Below are 16,619 nucleotides of genomic sequence, written 5' to 3'. Positions count from 1 at the left end.
GACTTGGTTTTCAAATGTGCAGATTTTGTTACCAATGAAAGTTAAAAGTCACAAAATAAAATTCAGACAAACAAAAAAATTCGATTGAAAAACTGGAGTGCAATTTTTGTCTTCCAGACATAGAAAAGCATGTAAATGCTCAGCCAACACGTTTTTAACAAAGATTAATAAAACCCAGGATACCAGAAATAAACCTCCTCTTGGTAAATGCACAGTAAAGAGCAGCTCAGCTCTTGCTGACACCTCTTGCTGCATCTCCCTGAGCTCCACCAGTCTGTTACAAAGAGCAGCTGTCATTCAAACTGGCAGTCCTTGGTGGTTTCCTGGCAGGCCTGGTCAAGTACCCAGCCCTCACTCCCTGTGACCCGACCTCAGGGGCCAGCAGTGGGCAGAGGAGAGGCTGCAGAGCTGCTCCTTCCTTGCTCGCCTTGTCAATGTGAGGTCTGTGCCCTAATGCCATCCCTGCTGTGTTGCCTGCACTGGAGAACCTGGAGCTGATTTGATAAGGATATTCATGCAACCTTTTTCTCCTCAGGATTAGGAAGTCTCTAGATGGGAGTCATCCACAACAGGTTTTGCTCCTCAATGGGATTAAATTCCCCAAATAATTGTTACCTGCTGCTACACAGATACACACAGTTATACACACCCACACAGAATTTTGTTACCCAGGTCCAATTCACATCCTATCACCTCATGGTAACCCCTTATTATAATTTCTCTTATTTTTCTATATATAATGATTAATTACTCTTCATTACATGTAGACTTTAACTGAGGTGATAAAAACCATAAAATGAATTTGGGACTACTGGTATTCATATTTACCAAGTTCCTACCTTCCCTTTTCAGTGGGGTTCTGCACCATAAAACTTAAATCCTCCAGGTTTACAATTACTTTCAATTCACTTGATTTTAAATCTAAAAGTCAAAACACAGGTTGCAGACCTTGTTACATCACACTCCTACATTGCACGTGCTGTATGTACTTAAGCTTAAATTTTACAGCATAATTAATTCTTAAAATTAATGCGATGTGTGCAAATTAGTTGTTGGTAGTTAGTGGTGTAACTTTTCTTTTAAACATCCTGTCCTTTTTGAATACTAACTGATATTTACTTTGCATTACTTGAAGCTTTTTCATTTTCATTTTTATCCATTTACAATCACATAATTTTTAACTATAAGGTTGGATTAAGTCACTTGTGAGAATGTATTAACCTTTTGTTCAGGAAGAGATGAGACATTGCTTGCACCTGCTCCACAAATATGCACAGGGTTTTCTTATGTTAATCAGGCACATTTGAATCTTATATAAAAACTTCAGTGTGGGTGTATAGATACAACTAAGATGCTTACATTTAGTACTGCTCAAACAAGTAGTGGCAATGACTCAGAAGTTCTATGTACCAAGGAAATGGGATAAATCATCTCAAACTGTGTGTCTCTAGTGTACTTGCATGAGAGAGAATTGTGTTTGGATGAATGCAATGTTCAGAGGCACTGCACTCAGGTATGTGGGGACTGAAGTTGAAAGATAAATAATAAGGGCATCAATTGGTGACTGTTTGTCTTCTGAGCCCAGATGTCTCGTTCTGGTCACTAAAATGTTACTGACACATTTACTATTTTCTAGCCTATGCTGAGAATACTTCATCCAGTTTTGAGCCCCTCCATACAAGGAGAACACTGGTGGTGAAGTCGGTCTGGGGCTGGAGCTCTGTGAAGAGAGGCTGAGGGAAGGGGACTCGCTTAGCCTGGGGAGGGGATGGGTTTGGATACCTGCCAGCAAATGGCCAGTGCCTGCACAGAGGTGATGGAGGAGATGGAATCAGGCCCATGGTCCGTGGCAGAGGGTGAGGAACAGAAATGAGAGATGCTTAGACTGGCCAAAGTCCTGACTGACACAGCTTAAGCTCACGGCTCAGCCTGCATTGTGCAGCAGTTTTGACCAGAGCCCTCCTGTGATCCCTTCCCACCTTATCCTATGATCCTGAAATCCCTATCTGGCAACTAATGTGGAAACATAATGTGGAAGAATTCTCTAAAATATTCCAGCATAGGTTATCTATAACTGACGATGCTGATATCAACCACTGGTTAAATAAAACACTACACTAAACAAAGGTGCATGTAGGAAAATATTGCCAACACAAATTCTTTAGAATGGGAACAATGAAGAGATTTTTTTTTAAATTAGAACTACATCTTGAATTCAAAAGAAGTGACTGCAAGCGCAGATGTCAAATCTGTTGGTGATTGGAGAGAATAGGAAGTAACATCAATATCCAATAATCAAGTAAAATAGATCAGTTGAAAAGTGCTTCCCTAATATTTGACTGCAGAAAGGTCAGGAAAGACAGGTAAAACAAGTGAGAACACAGTCTTGCATAAACATGGGCAGAACCAGAATTTTTGTTTTAATCCCAGATTTCTACTGCCTTGAAGACCAGAGTTCAAAGCTTAGGAAGCCTACTGATAAGTGCACTTAAAAGCTAAAAGCTCTTGTGGAGTGTGCATATGGAGAAGGTCCCAACACAAGCTCTGTGACTTTTTGTCCCACCCAACTGCCTCTCCTCTGCCCAGGAGGCTTTCTGTGCAATGCTTTCCAAATCCAAAGTATTTGGGGTCCCATAGTGATAGGACATCTGCTAGAACAAGGAACTCTTATTTGAAAATCACACTTTCAAGTAATAACTGAATCTTTTTCTTCACATAAAACTTTTTTAGGATTAAATTTTAGACATTTTCTGTCACACCATACAAGTTTTCAAAGATCCATAAAAAGAACAAGTATTAGCTCAGAAAACATCTAATGTTATTTTTATTTCTCTCCTTCCAGAGATATTTTTCTAGCTATTTAAGACCATCCTTACCTGATAAATTGTTCCTGTATAAAAAGACAATTTGTGAAGGGGTTTATTGATTTTTTTTTCATTTGGAAACCTCTCTAGAAACAGAATTTTACATGCACTCTAGCAGTTTATACAATGCCAGCTGATGTGAAGTTTATACAACTCTTGTAATCCAGAAATGCTCTAGGAGATCATTTATTTTCTCAGCTATTAATGTTTGTAGCATCAGAACAGTCAGGCTTACAGTCATTACTTCTTTCTTATATTGGTATTGCATTCCATTTAAAAATGTGATGAATAAAGAATTCACTTTTTAACAGAATGAGGTCTTATACAAAATGTCTATGCAGACTAAGACAAATCCCAGTATACTGTGTTTTAGAAACAGCAGTCAAGGCTTCATTGCAATATAATAGCAAATATTTAATATGATGAAACCATGACTATGGGAATTTACATTTGTTTAACTGAAGATGGATTTTGGGCTATAGACATAAATAAAATGATTATTAGATTATATCATTTGGCAAAGAAAGGAGGGGAGAGTAAGCCATGAGTCTGAACATAATTTCCATCACTTTTATTCCACCATCATCTCCCCCAAATTTTCCACAGACAACTATGATTTTGAATTCTACTTTGCCATAATGGCTTGCTAAGAAATACTTTACAGCAAACATTTTATGCTCACTCAATATACCTTTCTGCCATGAAAATTTACCAATTACATTGCTTTTTACAAACGTTAGTCCTTGCTTCCCTTGCTCTGTTTCTCAAGATTCCTTAGATTTTTCTTTTCTCCCTGAACAAGGATAGGTTAAAATTAGGTCCTCAGTCAGCACCTATCTATTCTAAGCTGCAAGCATAAAGAAACAGTCTCAATTCACAGCAATTAAATGCACAGAATATCCAAGTAAGTCAAAATTGTTGCCCTGAAGTAGCACTGGAAAGCGCTGGCCCTGACTGAACAGGGAATATCAACATGTGCTGACAAATCTTAGATAGCTGCAGTGGACTCGTCATCAGACATGAGGATAAACACATGGCCCCCTTATGTTTAAGTGAATTGGTGGTGCTGTATAAATATCTCTTATCAGAACAGGATTGCTAGCATTCTCTGCTATGTGGGAGAGTTCATTTTCATAATCAAATTATCAGATGTAAAACGGTAAAGAAAGAAAGACTCTCTGAGTTAAGCTGAACTGTATGAACTCAAAATAGGACTTAAAAATTAATTACATTTCGTAAAGACCAGCAAATCTTGGGCCTTCTATCTATTCAAGCCTTTCATCTTTTTATTACTCCCCACATCATAGCTCTGGGCTTTGAACTTCAGTTCCTCAGTTTTACCAATGATTTTGTTACACACCATTGAGTTCTCAGCTGAAAGATTCTTAATATTACCACTGCTGGGGTTTTTTCCTCTTTCCATTCCAAAGTGTACAAGTCTCTGTTCTCAAAAGCATTTGAAAATAACTCTCAATTCTGTATTTTTATTTTATCTGTTTTTCACTTCTGAAATGGAATTATTTCAAAAACAACAACAACAACAACAAAATCTGTCTAAGCTGCTGATTTTGCTGAAGGGCAAGGAAAAGACCTATGCAGCCATTTGATGGAAACATTCAAATGTGCTAATTTCTTTCATCTTATTAATTACAACTGGAGCAAAATTTTTGAACTTGATGGACTTCTGGAGAAAATCAGTTAACTGGTTTAGAAGTTTATATCTTTCAATAGGACAGAGCCTGCTCCCAAGTAAAGTTGGGAATATTTACATACCTGTATGAAGTCTTGTTTCCAGAAGTGGCTTCTTGTATTCCCACTGAAGTTTATGATTCTTGCAGTGTGCTCAGCTCCTCTGAAATTGAGGACATGTTTGTTTTTTTGCCTTCTTTTTTTTTTTTTTTATAATCAGTTGTAGAACCTGCACAGCTGAAGACAGATTTGATTATTAACAATGAAATAGACTATTTAGAATGGGTTAAGATAGTACAAAAGTCATGTACTAAACAAAATACTTTATATAGTAATCCTTTGTGCTTGCAGTAAGAAATTAAGGTAATCTGACACTGAATCAATGATAGCCACCTACACAGAGAAAAGGTCAATGTGATGTTGAACTAACTTCCTTTTAACATACTTTGGTCAGTCAGCACAAAAAGTTTTTAAACTGTGCTTTTAGATAGATTTGTTTGCTTCCGTCTCATGGGATGGTGACCTCCAGGACAAGATTTATGTCCTCTGACTGCAAGCCAGATTCCTGTATCCTGTTTATTATTTAATATGTGCTCTGTAAAATAAGCACAATTCAAATGCCTTGCTATTCTGTCAAGAGTCAAGCCCAAGCCCACATTTAGACAGAATTTAGGTGTTTTATCCAATGATTATTTAATGATCCTGAAACAGAACCAAGGAAACTTTCTTCCATATGAACACCCCAGTCATCCTTGTTATCATGCAGGAAAAAAGGAGAGACTCTGTCCCACAGAAAATTGGACAGCTACGGATTGTTGTAATTTGGAGGGAAAGGTGGTTAAACCCGTTCTGGCAGAGGAAAAACTTGACACCTGGATCTTTTACTTCCTGGGAGATACTTTAATGCACATACTGTGAAAAGAAGGAAACTTTACCACCTCTGTTCTGACTGTTAAATGACTACTGTGGTTTTCTGATGAAAAGGCTGTTGGTCCCCACAATACAAGATCACAAATGGAAGGAATGACATTCCTGCAGAAAGAACTGAGTTTTGAAGTTACCCACATACCACTTAGGGCTCAGTAGCAACCTGCAAGAATTCCTATGCCTCCCTGCTCCACTCCTCATGGGCTGCATAGTGAGCCTGGGAGCACAAACTGGGGCTCCCTCTGTCCAGGAATTTGAGTCTCAGAGCCAGCCACCACAATCCAACCATTTTTACTTAAAGCTTCTTCTCCCACACCTGACTGCATGAAATTCAAGTTTCTAGTAAATCATAAGCAGGCTGTTTCCAAGATCACCACTCCCCTGAACAGGTGGCACGGGCAAGTAAAACAAGGACAAAATTCAACAGAAGACAGTAAGAAAAACTCAGCAAAAAGTGCACAGTTTTCCATAGGATCTCATGACATATTACAAAATTTCTGACACTTAGCAGGTTTAAATTACCCTACTTGTCTAAGCTTCTCTTTCTTTCTTTCATTAGTTCGTTGTAGCATGTGAGTCTGCGAAGAAGCGAGCAATGCCCATTTCCTGCACTGCAGACTATCAGTCTCCATCTTGCAGACTCAGTTGCAATTGAGCCAAGTGCTTATGACAAATAGAATCAATTTTTTTAAATTGTCTTTTTTACTTCTTGTTTTTCTAAAATTTCCTTTTCTGCTTCTATTTTTACTTTCTACATTCTGCTTTCAAGTTCATTTCTTTCCTGCTTTATGTGCATTTCTCACCTTCTCTCCAACTTTACATTTCCCTCATTTCCTTTTCCCCCCTTCCTCTCACATTCACATCTACTGAGAGAAGCATTACAATATCAAAGTATTGTTAGACTACAGATTTAGAAGTACAGTCTGGCTCCAGCTAACCTTGGTCCTTGTAAAACTACTTCACTTCCTAAAAACCACAATTGGAGATGCAGAAAGCGTTCAAGGACATCTCTGTAAGTCCCCCCTACAGTTTAAATGAGCAGAGGCTCAGTTCCCATTAATGCAGCACCAGCCTCTGTCTGCAGAGACAGCTGCAGAAATGGTGGTTCGTGATGTCTTATGAAATAAAAGGAATACTATAACATGGGATTCACGTTTTTTCTGCATAAATAGAGGAGAGACACATCCTTCTACAGAGCTGGGTTGGAGTTTTTTTGCATCAAACAATTTGTTATTTAAACCACATGAAACTGAGGCAAATTAGGCTCATGCATATAATGCTGTAGCTGAGCCTACGTTTACGGTCAAGTTCCTGGAGCCAGCTGCACCCACAGAGCCTGGAGGGAGACTTTCATGGGAACCTGGCTATCCCCATGTCTGAGTCACTCCTCCTGGCAGGATCTTGGCTCACCCGCCTTAGACAAAGTAAGATTTAATGTGTAGGCAGCATGAATTATCTGGGAGTTATGGCTCAAGTAAGCTGAAAAGGAAAGTCAGTCAAATACTATTCTAGCAAAACTGGATCCCCACTGTATACATGGAGATTTGTGAGGTCTTGCAATTACCTTTCAGTCCTTAGCAAAATAAGTTATTGGCCCATAAACAAGAGACATCTTTGAAAGAAGAGCATTTTTCTTTTAGTGCTCCTTGTTTAGGTGGCAGAATGTTCCTCAGAGTATGACTAAGACTTCATCTAAACTGCTGGGAAGCTGGGATGGAAATTTCACAAAATTGCTTGCATGAGATTCCTGAGGTTTCCCAACTTCATGCAGGAAAAGAACAAGACTGATTTTTCTCACATAAATGTAAGACTGATCTTCAGTTAAACCAAGATAGGCAATATCCACAAAAGCCCAGAAATAAAAGATTAAATAAAATGTGTTCAAATTTTAGAATGGTCTCTTTCCCAGCATTTTACTTCTACATATGCTTTATCTACCCTGCACTAAAATTACCACCGTATGAGGAAGAACACTCTTCTGCCTCAGCAGAAGTAATAAACACAGCAAAACCTACTCTGGCACAGCTTTACAACTCCATGTAGATAAAGACACTATTTCCCCCTTTAATCTTAGAAGCAAATAGTAGTAGTGGTGGTAGTGGTGACAAACACCCAAATTTAGGTCAGGGGATTAAATAGCTGCATGGATGGCTGGCAGATCACACTGTAGTTACATTCCTCTAAAAAAGGCACTGGTGTTGGTTGACATGAATTTTGATGTTACACAAATATGTGTGTAAAGCAGCTGATTCTAGAGTATCATGAAAAATTATTTCCCAAGAAACTTGTTTATGAGAAGAGAGTAGGAAGACAAACAGCAACTATTTGCAGATTTATGTTCTCAGCTCATGGATTTTGACACAAAGTTTCAGGGGTTTTGGTATTTTTTATTGTTGAGAAAGTGAGTCATAATACAAGACAACAGGAACAAAATGTGCTCTTAACCAACTTGCTGTTTCAAAACAATACTGGGAAGATGCTGACATACCAATATGTATCACTCATACAACAAAACTGCTGAAAGAGACTCAGAGCATACATTTGTCTGCAGCACTGTATCTGCTCCCAGGTTTCTTAGCAAAAGGTTCTAGACTGCAGGCTTTCTCCAGGGGCAGTGGACACTGAACCACCCTGATGCAGCTCATAGTCCTGGGTTTGTGCTGGTGTCCCACTGCTTCACCCAGCTGGACTCTTGGCTAATGCAGTCGCTGAGGTGGAAGCCACTGAAGAGGTTTTATACCAGTAACACAGGGAAGCACTTACTGGAGTTCATGGGATGTGACTGAAATGGTCACATGACTGGAATCCAGAGTGGATGTACAAGTGAGAATTTTCAAACAGGAAATGAGCAGAAGAGGTGTTTTCTGTAACTAATACTGAACAAGAAGTGAAAACTTCTCTTTTACTCAATGCTTATTCATTAAACCAAAATATTCTGACCTTACCCTACATCAAAGCTTCTTAGAAGTTTTCATGGTGAGCAAATCTATACTTTTGTAGGTTTTTGGTGATATTGGTGCTTTATGAATGGCTGATCCTAAATGCCATTTGCAATAAGCTGGAAAGGGATATGGCTGCAAAGCACTGCAGGGCAATGGTAGGAGAGATATAGTCCATCATCACATCTTCCTTTGTAAGGGCTGAATTTTTCATCCTGTGTGACCTCTGATGGTACCATTTATCTTTACAGTACAGGTCTTCACACTTAGAAGAAAGTTAAGGCAACCTTAAACTCTTTCTGGGAATACAGATTTACTTGCATAATCTTTTCAATCAAGGATGCTCTAAAGGAAGTCCTAAATGTGGTTATCAAATACACCAAAACTGTTCTGGGAAGTGGAAAATATTTTTCAGTCAAATTAGTTGGAAAATCCAGGTCAGGCTTTATAAATATCAAAGTCTTCCAGAGAGCAGCCAAATGCTTTCCACTTCCTACAGGAAATTTTTGCTGTGTGACATGTTGAACAATGACCATTTAGATGAAGTTATTAATAAGTAGGCAATTAAAAATCACTGTTCTAGGCACAGTAAAATTTCTGCTGAGTGTGCATCTATGGTTAAAAAAAGGTCAGCTAGCAGGGGTGATCGGTCACAGACACTTTCAACTGATGGAAGAGTGGGAGAGATGGCTCTGTCTTCATCCTCATGATCAGCATCTCTGCCTTGGTTGCACTAGCCTAAATAAGTGTGAGATCCTACAGCACTTTCAATTCAGGACCTGATCCAGTCAGAAAATTAACCCAGATGAAAAGAAAAAAAGGGAGGGGTAGATGAGAAACTAGTTTTCTGTAAGGAGCAGACCCTCTCTTTGACTTAATGGGTGTTTGGGATTGGAAACTATGGCTATCAGCCATACCAGGTCACCTTAAGACAACAATATCCCAAAAATATTACAATGCAAGGAATAAGATGCAGAATAATCCAAGAAACATTATAGTTCTTTTAAGGTAAATAAATGATGGAACTTCCTTTGGAATAGGAAGTACTGCACTGATAACTGCTTATGAAAGGTGACGCTGCACTAGAGGTTTTAGAGAGGGTGATACAGATTATTCAGAAACAAGAGGACAAAAAGGAGAAGTATTTTAAACTGATCAAAGGAAACACTCTTCACAAAGTGTCTTATTAAACTGTGCAACTCTTTTCCACAGGAAGTAATTGGGACAGCACTTTTAAAGGAGTCACGAAATTACGGGACTTTTAGACTTATGACTATGCCATGGATTTGGAAGATAGACTGAATCTTATGCCTGCATTTAGGCAATATATACCAGATGGAAAAAACCCCCTTAATGCTGTAGAAGCAGCTGGTCCTGTATCTGTCTTCAGGGATGTTTCTTGCATCCTCTTGTGGAACTTTGGTTGCTGCTTATTGCCTAAGATCAGTGTCTGTTTGAATATTTTTCATCTGATCTTATATGGGAATTACATTGCTACTTATAATAAAACAATGGCATCTCATGGAAGCCTCTGTCATGCATAGTTACAGGAAAATTTAGGCAGGGATGATCACCGGAGATCATCAAGTCCAGTGTTTCACTGAAAGCAAGGCAAACTTTATAGTTAGAATAGATTAGATTGATCATGGTCTCTTCCAGCTGAATTGCAAAAAACCCCAAGGGCAGAGGTCCTACAGCTGCTGAGGTCCTGTTTTGGCTGCTGAAAACCCTCACCGTGTATTTGTTGCTCACGTACAACTGGAACTTCCCTTATCACGTGTTTTGACCATATCCCCTTCTCTTTTTACTGTACACCTCTGAGAAGGGACTGGCTCTGTGTTCTCTCTAATTTCTGATGACTGGAGGGATATGGAAAAGCTTCAATCAGTCCAGAAATATACTTTTCCCTTCCAAGATGCATTTTTTTACCTAGCATCAGTATTTAGACATATCTGCAGCTTAAAAATTTCAAATTGCAAAACAGATTAAATGACATGGAGAAGTAGGCCTGCATTTGCAAAATTTCTCATACTTTGATTTTTTAAACCTGCCATCAGAGCATTTTTTAAAAAGTCATACTTTTAACTCAGTCTACTTGTGATCTCTTGAATGTTAGGAGATCAGGTTATCAAGAACTAGATTGTCCAAGCATATTAAATGAAATTTAAGATACTTCTTTGTACAATTTGTGCTTGGGCCATAATCTCAGGGTGACCTAGAAGGTGCGCTGCACTACATTCCTTGAGACTGCAGACTTCTGTCTCTTTCCATCCTGAGGATGGCTCTTTTAAGACACTCAAAAAACATGCTTTCAAGATGTCTGTTCTTGACAGTTCAGCTGCAGGAAAGATAACTGAAAAGAGGTATTCATCTTTTAAGTACAGGCAACGATGTTAATCTTGTGGTTCAAAACTGACAGTTTTTCTTTTCAAGTGTCATAGACTTGAGCTCTGATTACACACTCTTCAGAGGCTCCAACAAAAGAAGCTCTTGTTTCCTCTGTGCTTCATGCTATTGGTCTATTGTTTCACATATTCATTTTGATAAATCATACAAAATGCTACCTTGAAATTAAGTTTTTGTCATTAACAGTGGAAACAATACCTACATAAACAATCTTTTATAAAATTCTGTAAGTTTGTTAAAATGTTCTACCAATTCAGTAAGATTCCCAATATTTTTCTCTTACCTGTTTTATAGTCTTTACCATGTTTTATTACTCGTATTAAAATAAGTGTAGGACATTTAACAATACATCAGAAATTCTTTCATACCCTCTGGTCCAGATTTCTACATACCAAAAACCTTAGTCTCTCCTATAATCCAAGTAACCTACCTCAAAAATTTTCACAGGGTTTTTGTGGAAACGACTGGGAAGGCTTTCATTTTGTTTGCAATGAACAAAAGCAGGTGTGGTGGCCAGTCTTGCTCCTGCTAGTCCTGACCCTGACTGTCACAGCCATCCCCTGCTTTGTTGTATTTGAATATTAAATATCTATGTGAGAGTTCTTCAAATGTGAAAGTAATTGATTACTCACCTGTACTGTGTTAAATACAGCAATTGGCAATATAAATTGTATACAGAATTACTCCTTAATAGGTCTGGAACATGCAGCTCTCCAGCTAGGTTGTGGGATCACTGCCAAATCCCTCTCTTCTGCTGTTGACAGCTTGTGGCAATGCTGTGCAGAGTTCTTCACACTGCATTCTCTTGTGCCCCAGACATTATCTAGAAATCTAGATAGCTCAGGGTTGAAAGATGGCTCAAACCTTTCCCCACTTTCTTCCATTTTGAAAAAAACACAAACCAAAGCAGTATAAGGCAGAAATTTCAAAAGCTCCCAAACATATCACCGTAAGATCGCAAACTCAGCAAAGCAGTACTTCATCTCTTGCAAACAAGGATGTTGTGCATGCTATGGATTTACATAATTTCAAGTGACAAAATGAAAAGAAAACAAACCCCTTGCAAGTTACTAAATGCAGTGAAGGAAACTCTGACTCAGGAGACTCCTGAGCTTCGAAGCAGCTGGAGGTTGGGAGTGCATTTAGAGAACATATTACCATGCTTGTTGCTTTTACAGCATTTTTTTTAGGCATTCAGTTTTACCTGATGGTGGTTAAAAACTTGGCTTGACATAGTGTGGTCATTCTTATGCTCTACATCATAATGAATGTCATTTTCCTTTCACTGACTCTTTCTAAAATTATCTTGCTACCTTCTTAATTTGGTCTCATTCCAAAATTAAGCATATGCATCCATAAAAGACTGCAGAAACCTTGTGGGTGATTCAGCATTAATCTCACACAGAATTTATATTCTCTTCCCTATTAAATCACGCCCAAGGCTAAACAGGTGCCTCGATCATAGCTCACATCTACTCACCTGTTTCTCATTTTTGCAGAAAGAGAACTTTGCTAGTTAAAAATCACAACAGCTTTTATAAACTTCATGTCTGCAGAAGTGCAAATATTGAAGGTTTATACCTTCTCATTTTATCGAATTAACAGTGAGTTAGACACAGGAAAGAAAACAGGAATAATCACACTTGCAGCCTACTGGTAAAGTGTGCTCTTCAACTGCTTGCTGCTACAGACACTACTAAACAGGAAACAAGAGAAAGAAGAATTATGTTCTGACAAAAAGTTTATATGTACCATAAAATAGATGGGATATTTCAGTACATTTGTATTTTGAACACAGAATTTCAGCCTAGGAATTACTTTTAGATGTCAAAATACATTCTCCTGTATTCTATTAATTTCCTTATCTGCTTCTACAGATACACCACTTTTTTGGCTATCAGAAAAAGCACGCAGAGCCTGATTCTGCCATGTTCTTGTTTTTTACTTCCCCTCAGACAGCTTGGGAAAAGTGCCAACATTGTCATGATTTCTCAAAAGAAGTGATCCTTAATCAATACAAACAAAATCTTGCTATCTGCTCCATCCCTGCTCAATTATCAGCACCAAGACCATTGTGACTATGAACTAGAACAAAAGCCTCAACAACAATGTGGCACTGGAATTGCATTTTGTTTGTAAGAAGGAAGTTTTCTTTCCTTCTTCCCAGAGCTTATCTACAAAACCTAAATTACCTCACTAATATATTTATTTCTGTATGGTTCTCAGATACAAGTGCCTGAATGATTACTCAACAGTGAAGAATCATGCTGTCTTGCCTCACTCTCTGGTTATGAAGCTTGGATATAAACAAAGGGACAAATATTCATTTTTAGTTGAATGGGAAATCAATAGGAAAAATAGTAGATACATTTTCAATGTAATTTTAAAAATGGAATGCAGTTGTGCTTTAACTCTATTTTATATGTATTGCTGATGTTGAAACAAGCAGATGAATGCACCATTTGTGGTAAGATTTTGTTGTTTAAGCCCATTAGTTGTAAGTAAAGTAAATATCACAGCCCCGTGTTCTGAAGTTCTCCATTCAGCTGCATGTTATCAGTGGTGCCAAAGGATCAAGTGCTGTTTTCTGCCCTGTACACCGAGTGCCTGGGAATGTAAAAAGCTAGTTTAATCTACCAGGTCTGACTAGCAAAGAGGCCCTGTAGCTCAACTGGTAGCAGTGTCTCAAAATTACCTCACTGTTAAAACTGATAATCTCCATCACTGGAAATCTCCAATAAATACGAAAGAACGACATGAAATATAACAGTTGGAAATACGTGGGAGTGTTCAAGACATGACATCTGTGTTGGAACATCCTATGCCACCATTTCTTTCAACTGCTGAGAGCAGATGTCCCATATCTGCCTCTCATTCAAAGGAAAGGAAAAATATTTAAGAGAAAAAATCAGCACCATTAGGACAGAACATTTTGGCTTTTACAATCACACATAGCAAAGAGGATTAAAGTCAAGTGATCTTACTTTCCTCATATACTCCTTTCTGGCTCTTTTAACACATATGGATATAGTGTTTATTACTGCAATTAAAAAAAAAGAAAAGAAAAAGAGAGTATTTGTTGTCCTACTTCTAGTCACATAAGCACAGAGTCACAGACTATCACATCTGTTTATAAAATACATATTTTCCTTTTTTAAAAATAAATGTTCAGATTTAAACTTCCCAATTTCTTTGCATTGCAGAAAGTAAAAGGTGCCCTTGTAAGGGTAAATTTTCAACCTGTCAAAAAAACTGTTTCCCTTGCTAAACATAGCAGAACCACTGAGAGGAAAAAAAGGACCTCATAAGCAAGAGGAACTTCCCACTCCTGTGTCTCACAGCCACACATTTGGCCATTCCATGTACTTCAGCAGCGCCAGAAGGACTCCTCAGGCGAGAAGGGCAGAGGGACAGACAGGAGGTTCCCTGCTTTTGTACCCACTGGGTGCCCAGGTACTTCCAACAACACACTACTAAGATGCCTTGTAGCTAATAGCAAAGCACATCACTCTTTTCACAAGCATTTCCATATTTCTAGTAACATAACTTGCACCATTTTGGTGGCAGAATATGTAGCACGTGGATCCCAAAAGGTTGTGAGACTTAAAGACTCTTGAGCTGCACAAATGACAATGGAACAAGAGAGGGAGTTTCCCTGACGTAACCACTTCTCTCACTTCTTCCTAAAATGTGAAGTGGCCTTCAAACTGAGTATGGAGTAGTGTCGAAAACTCTGTCAGGTTTTGATTGGTAAGTTGAAAGGTATAGGTAAAATTCCAACTGCTTAGTTTGACAAAGTTTTTTTGCCTCAAGTTAAAAGGTATGTGTAGTGCTGGAGAGGATTTAGAAAAAACTACAGGGATTATTTATTGCTGTAGAAAAGACAAATGTAGCTACCAACAGCCCTATGGCTGTAGTTTATCAAAGAAATAAGAGATTACTTGGTTGCAGCATGCCCAAATTATCAGTTGGGGGAGAATGGTGTAAAAGGACAGAAAAATCTGATTAGGAAGTAGGCCATGGATGTATGACTGGAAGGGCACCACTAATTACCAAGGACAACTGCATATTCTCTGTTTATGATGAATTTCCAGATCAGATCCCTTATAGGGGAACACACTCTGCTTAAAGAAATTATGTGGTCCAGCACAGCAGCAAGTCCATGAAGCTGAATGGCCTACCCCATTCAGAGACAGGAGATCATCATTTGCCCTTAAACATCCTGATCATGCCCTGCTAGTCCCTGAAAACAGGAGGAGCCTGCCCTTTCAAATACAAGGCCAACAATGTTGTCTCCAGCACATAACAGCACTTCTCTCATGGGATATATTAACTGTTACCTTCAGGATACCTAAAAAATTATTTGAAAGCATTCTTGGAGATGTTTAAAAAATGTATCTTTTTCTGTTTGAGCTTTATATTTTAAGGAAGAATACATCCTGGAATGACTTGAGGGAGTGAGATTTTGCAATCACCTGTTAAAATCCAGACTCATATTAGCATTGCCCAGTGGTATTTTTGGGCTAAAGTCCTGAGGACAAAAAAGCAACAGCTATGCTTGAGCACAGATCAGACAGGGGAAAATGCATATCTGTAACTTGTGAAGTGACTTTATAGAGAAAACCTGAGAGGACCCATCACAGCTCTTTGCTTTACAGACCACTTTCTTGATCATAAAGACAGGCCCTGTGGCAGGGACTCTTACCTAGACCTCAAGGCAGCTCTGAAACAACTTGCTGGGCTGGAGCTACTGTTCATGACTTTTTGCCAGGGCAGAGGCTCTGCAAGTTGCTCATGAGAAATTGTGTAAGGAGAAGCAATATTCCTTCTGTAATTTTGAATAAAAAGAGAAGTTATTAGACTGTGAACTTTCAGCCTCCATAGGACAAGCTTGTACTGATATCATTTAGTTCCCTGGAAAATACCGAGAACCAGACAGTAGGGAAGGAAATCCCCTGGCAAAACCCTTCGTTGTGATTTCACTGCTAGGAAGTTCACTGCCCACACAAGAGCAAACTCTCCTAAAATGTGAACTGGAAGTTCTATCTATTCACTTAATGTTTCTGGGGGAAAAGCTGGCCCTGTTGAAATCACAGAACAATTCCTACCCACTCAAGTAACTTAATACCTTAATAGAGGTCCTGAGAGGGCAGACAAGCCAGGTGGACATTAACATCTGTATCTGTATCAGAAATACTGATGAAACCAACAGCTGAAAGGATACTGGGAACTCATGGAGGAATTTCCAGTAAAGACTACTCAAGTACCAAAGCACTGTTGCAAGATGACTACTATTTCTCTCCCACCCATCTTTTGTCTTTTCAGTCCACACGAGAGGGAAAAACAGCACAGGAACTTTCATGCCCCTTCTGCAAGTAGATCTGGCCCAAGGCAGCTCAGAGGAGGAGTAAGAAGACAAGGCATACCTTGGTGGGTCTCACCAGCAACCCAGCTACCCCAGGATGTCTCCAGCAGTGAAAGACATTATTTCAGGACATCATACACTGGCCAGTTCCTCTGGTATATATCCTGAGTATTGCTCAGCATCAATGGCCATTGAATTAGGGATGTTGTACAACACATTTCTGCCTACTCCCTTTCGTTTTTGTTTATGGACCTTCAGCCCATTATTTTTTCCATTCTGCTTTTGAGCCAATTGGCAGTGTTATCCCCCGTGACCCTTCTGCAGCAGCTTCCAGAAGATTAACACTCACCCTGTAAAGAAGTACTGTTCTACTGTTTTTGTGAAACCACTTTCTCCTTAGTTTGCGTGTCTTGTAGTTCTGGAATTGCA

This window comes from Aphelocoma coerulescens, chromosome 8 (genome assembly GCF_041296385.1).
Source record: "Aphelocoma coerulescens isolate FSJ_1873_10779 chromosome 8, UR_Acoe_1.0, whole genome shotgun sequence".
Classification (NCBI taxonomy): Eukaryota; Metazoa; Chordata; class Aves; order Passeriformes; family Corvidae; genus Aphelocoma; species Aphelocoma coerulescens.
Note: the sequence above shows the minus strand (reverse complement) of the source record.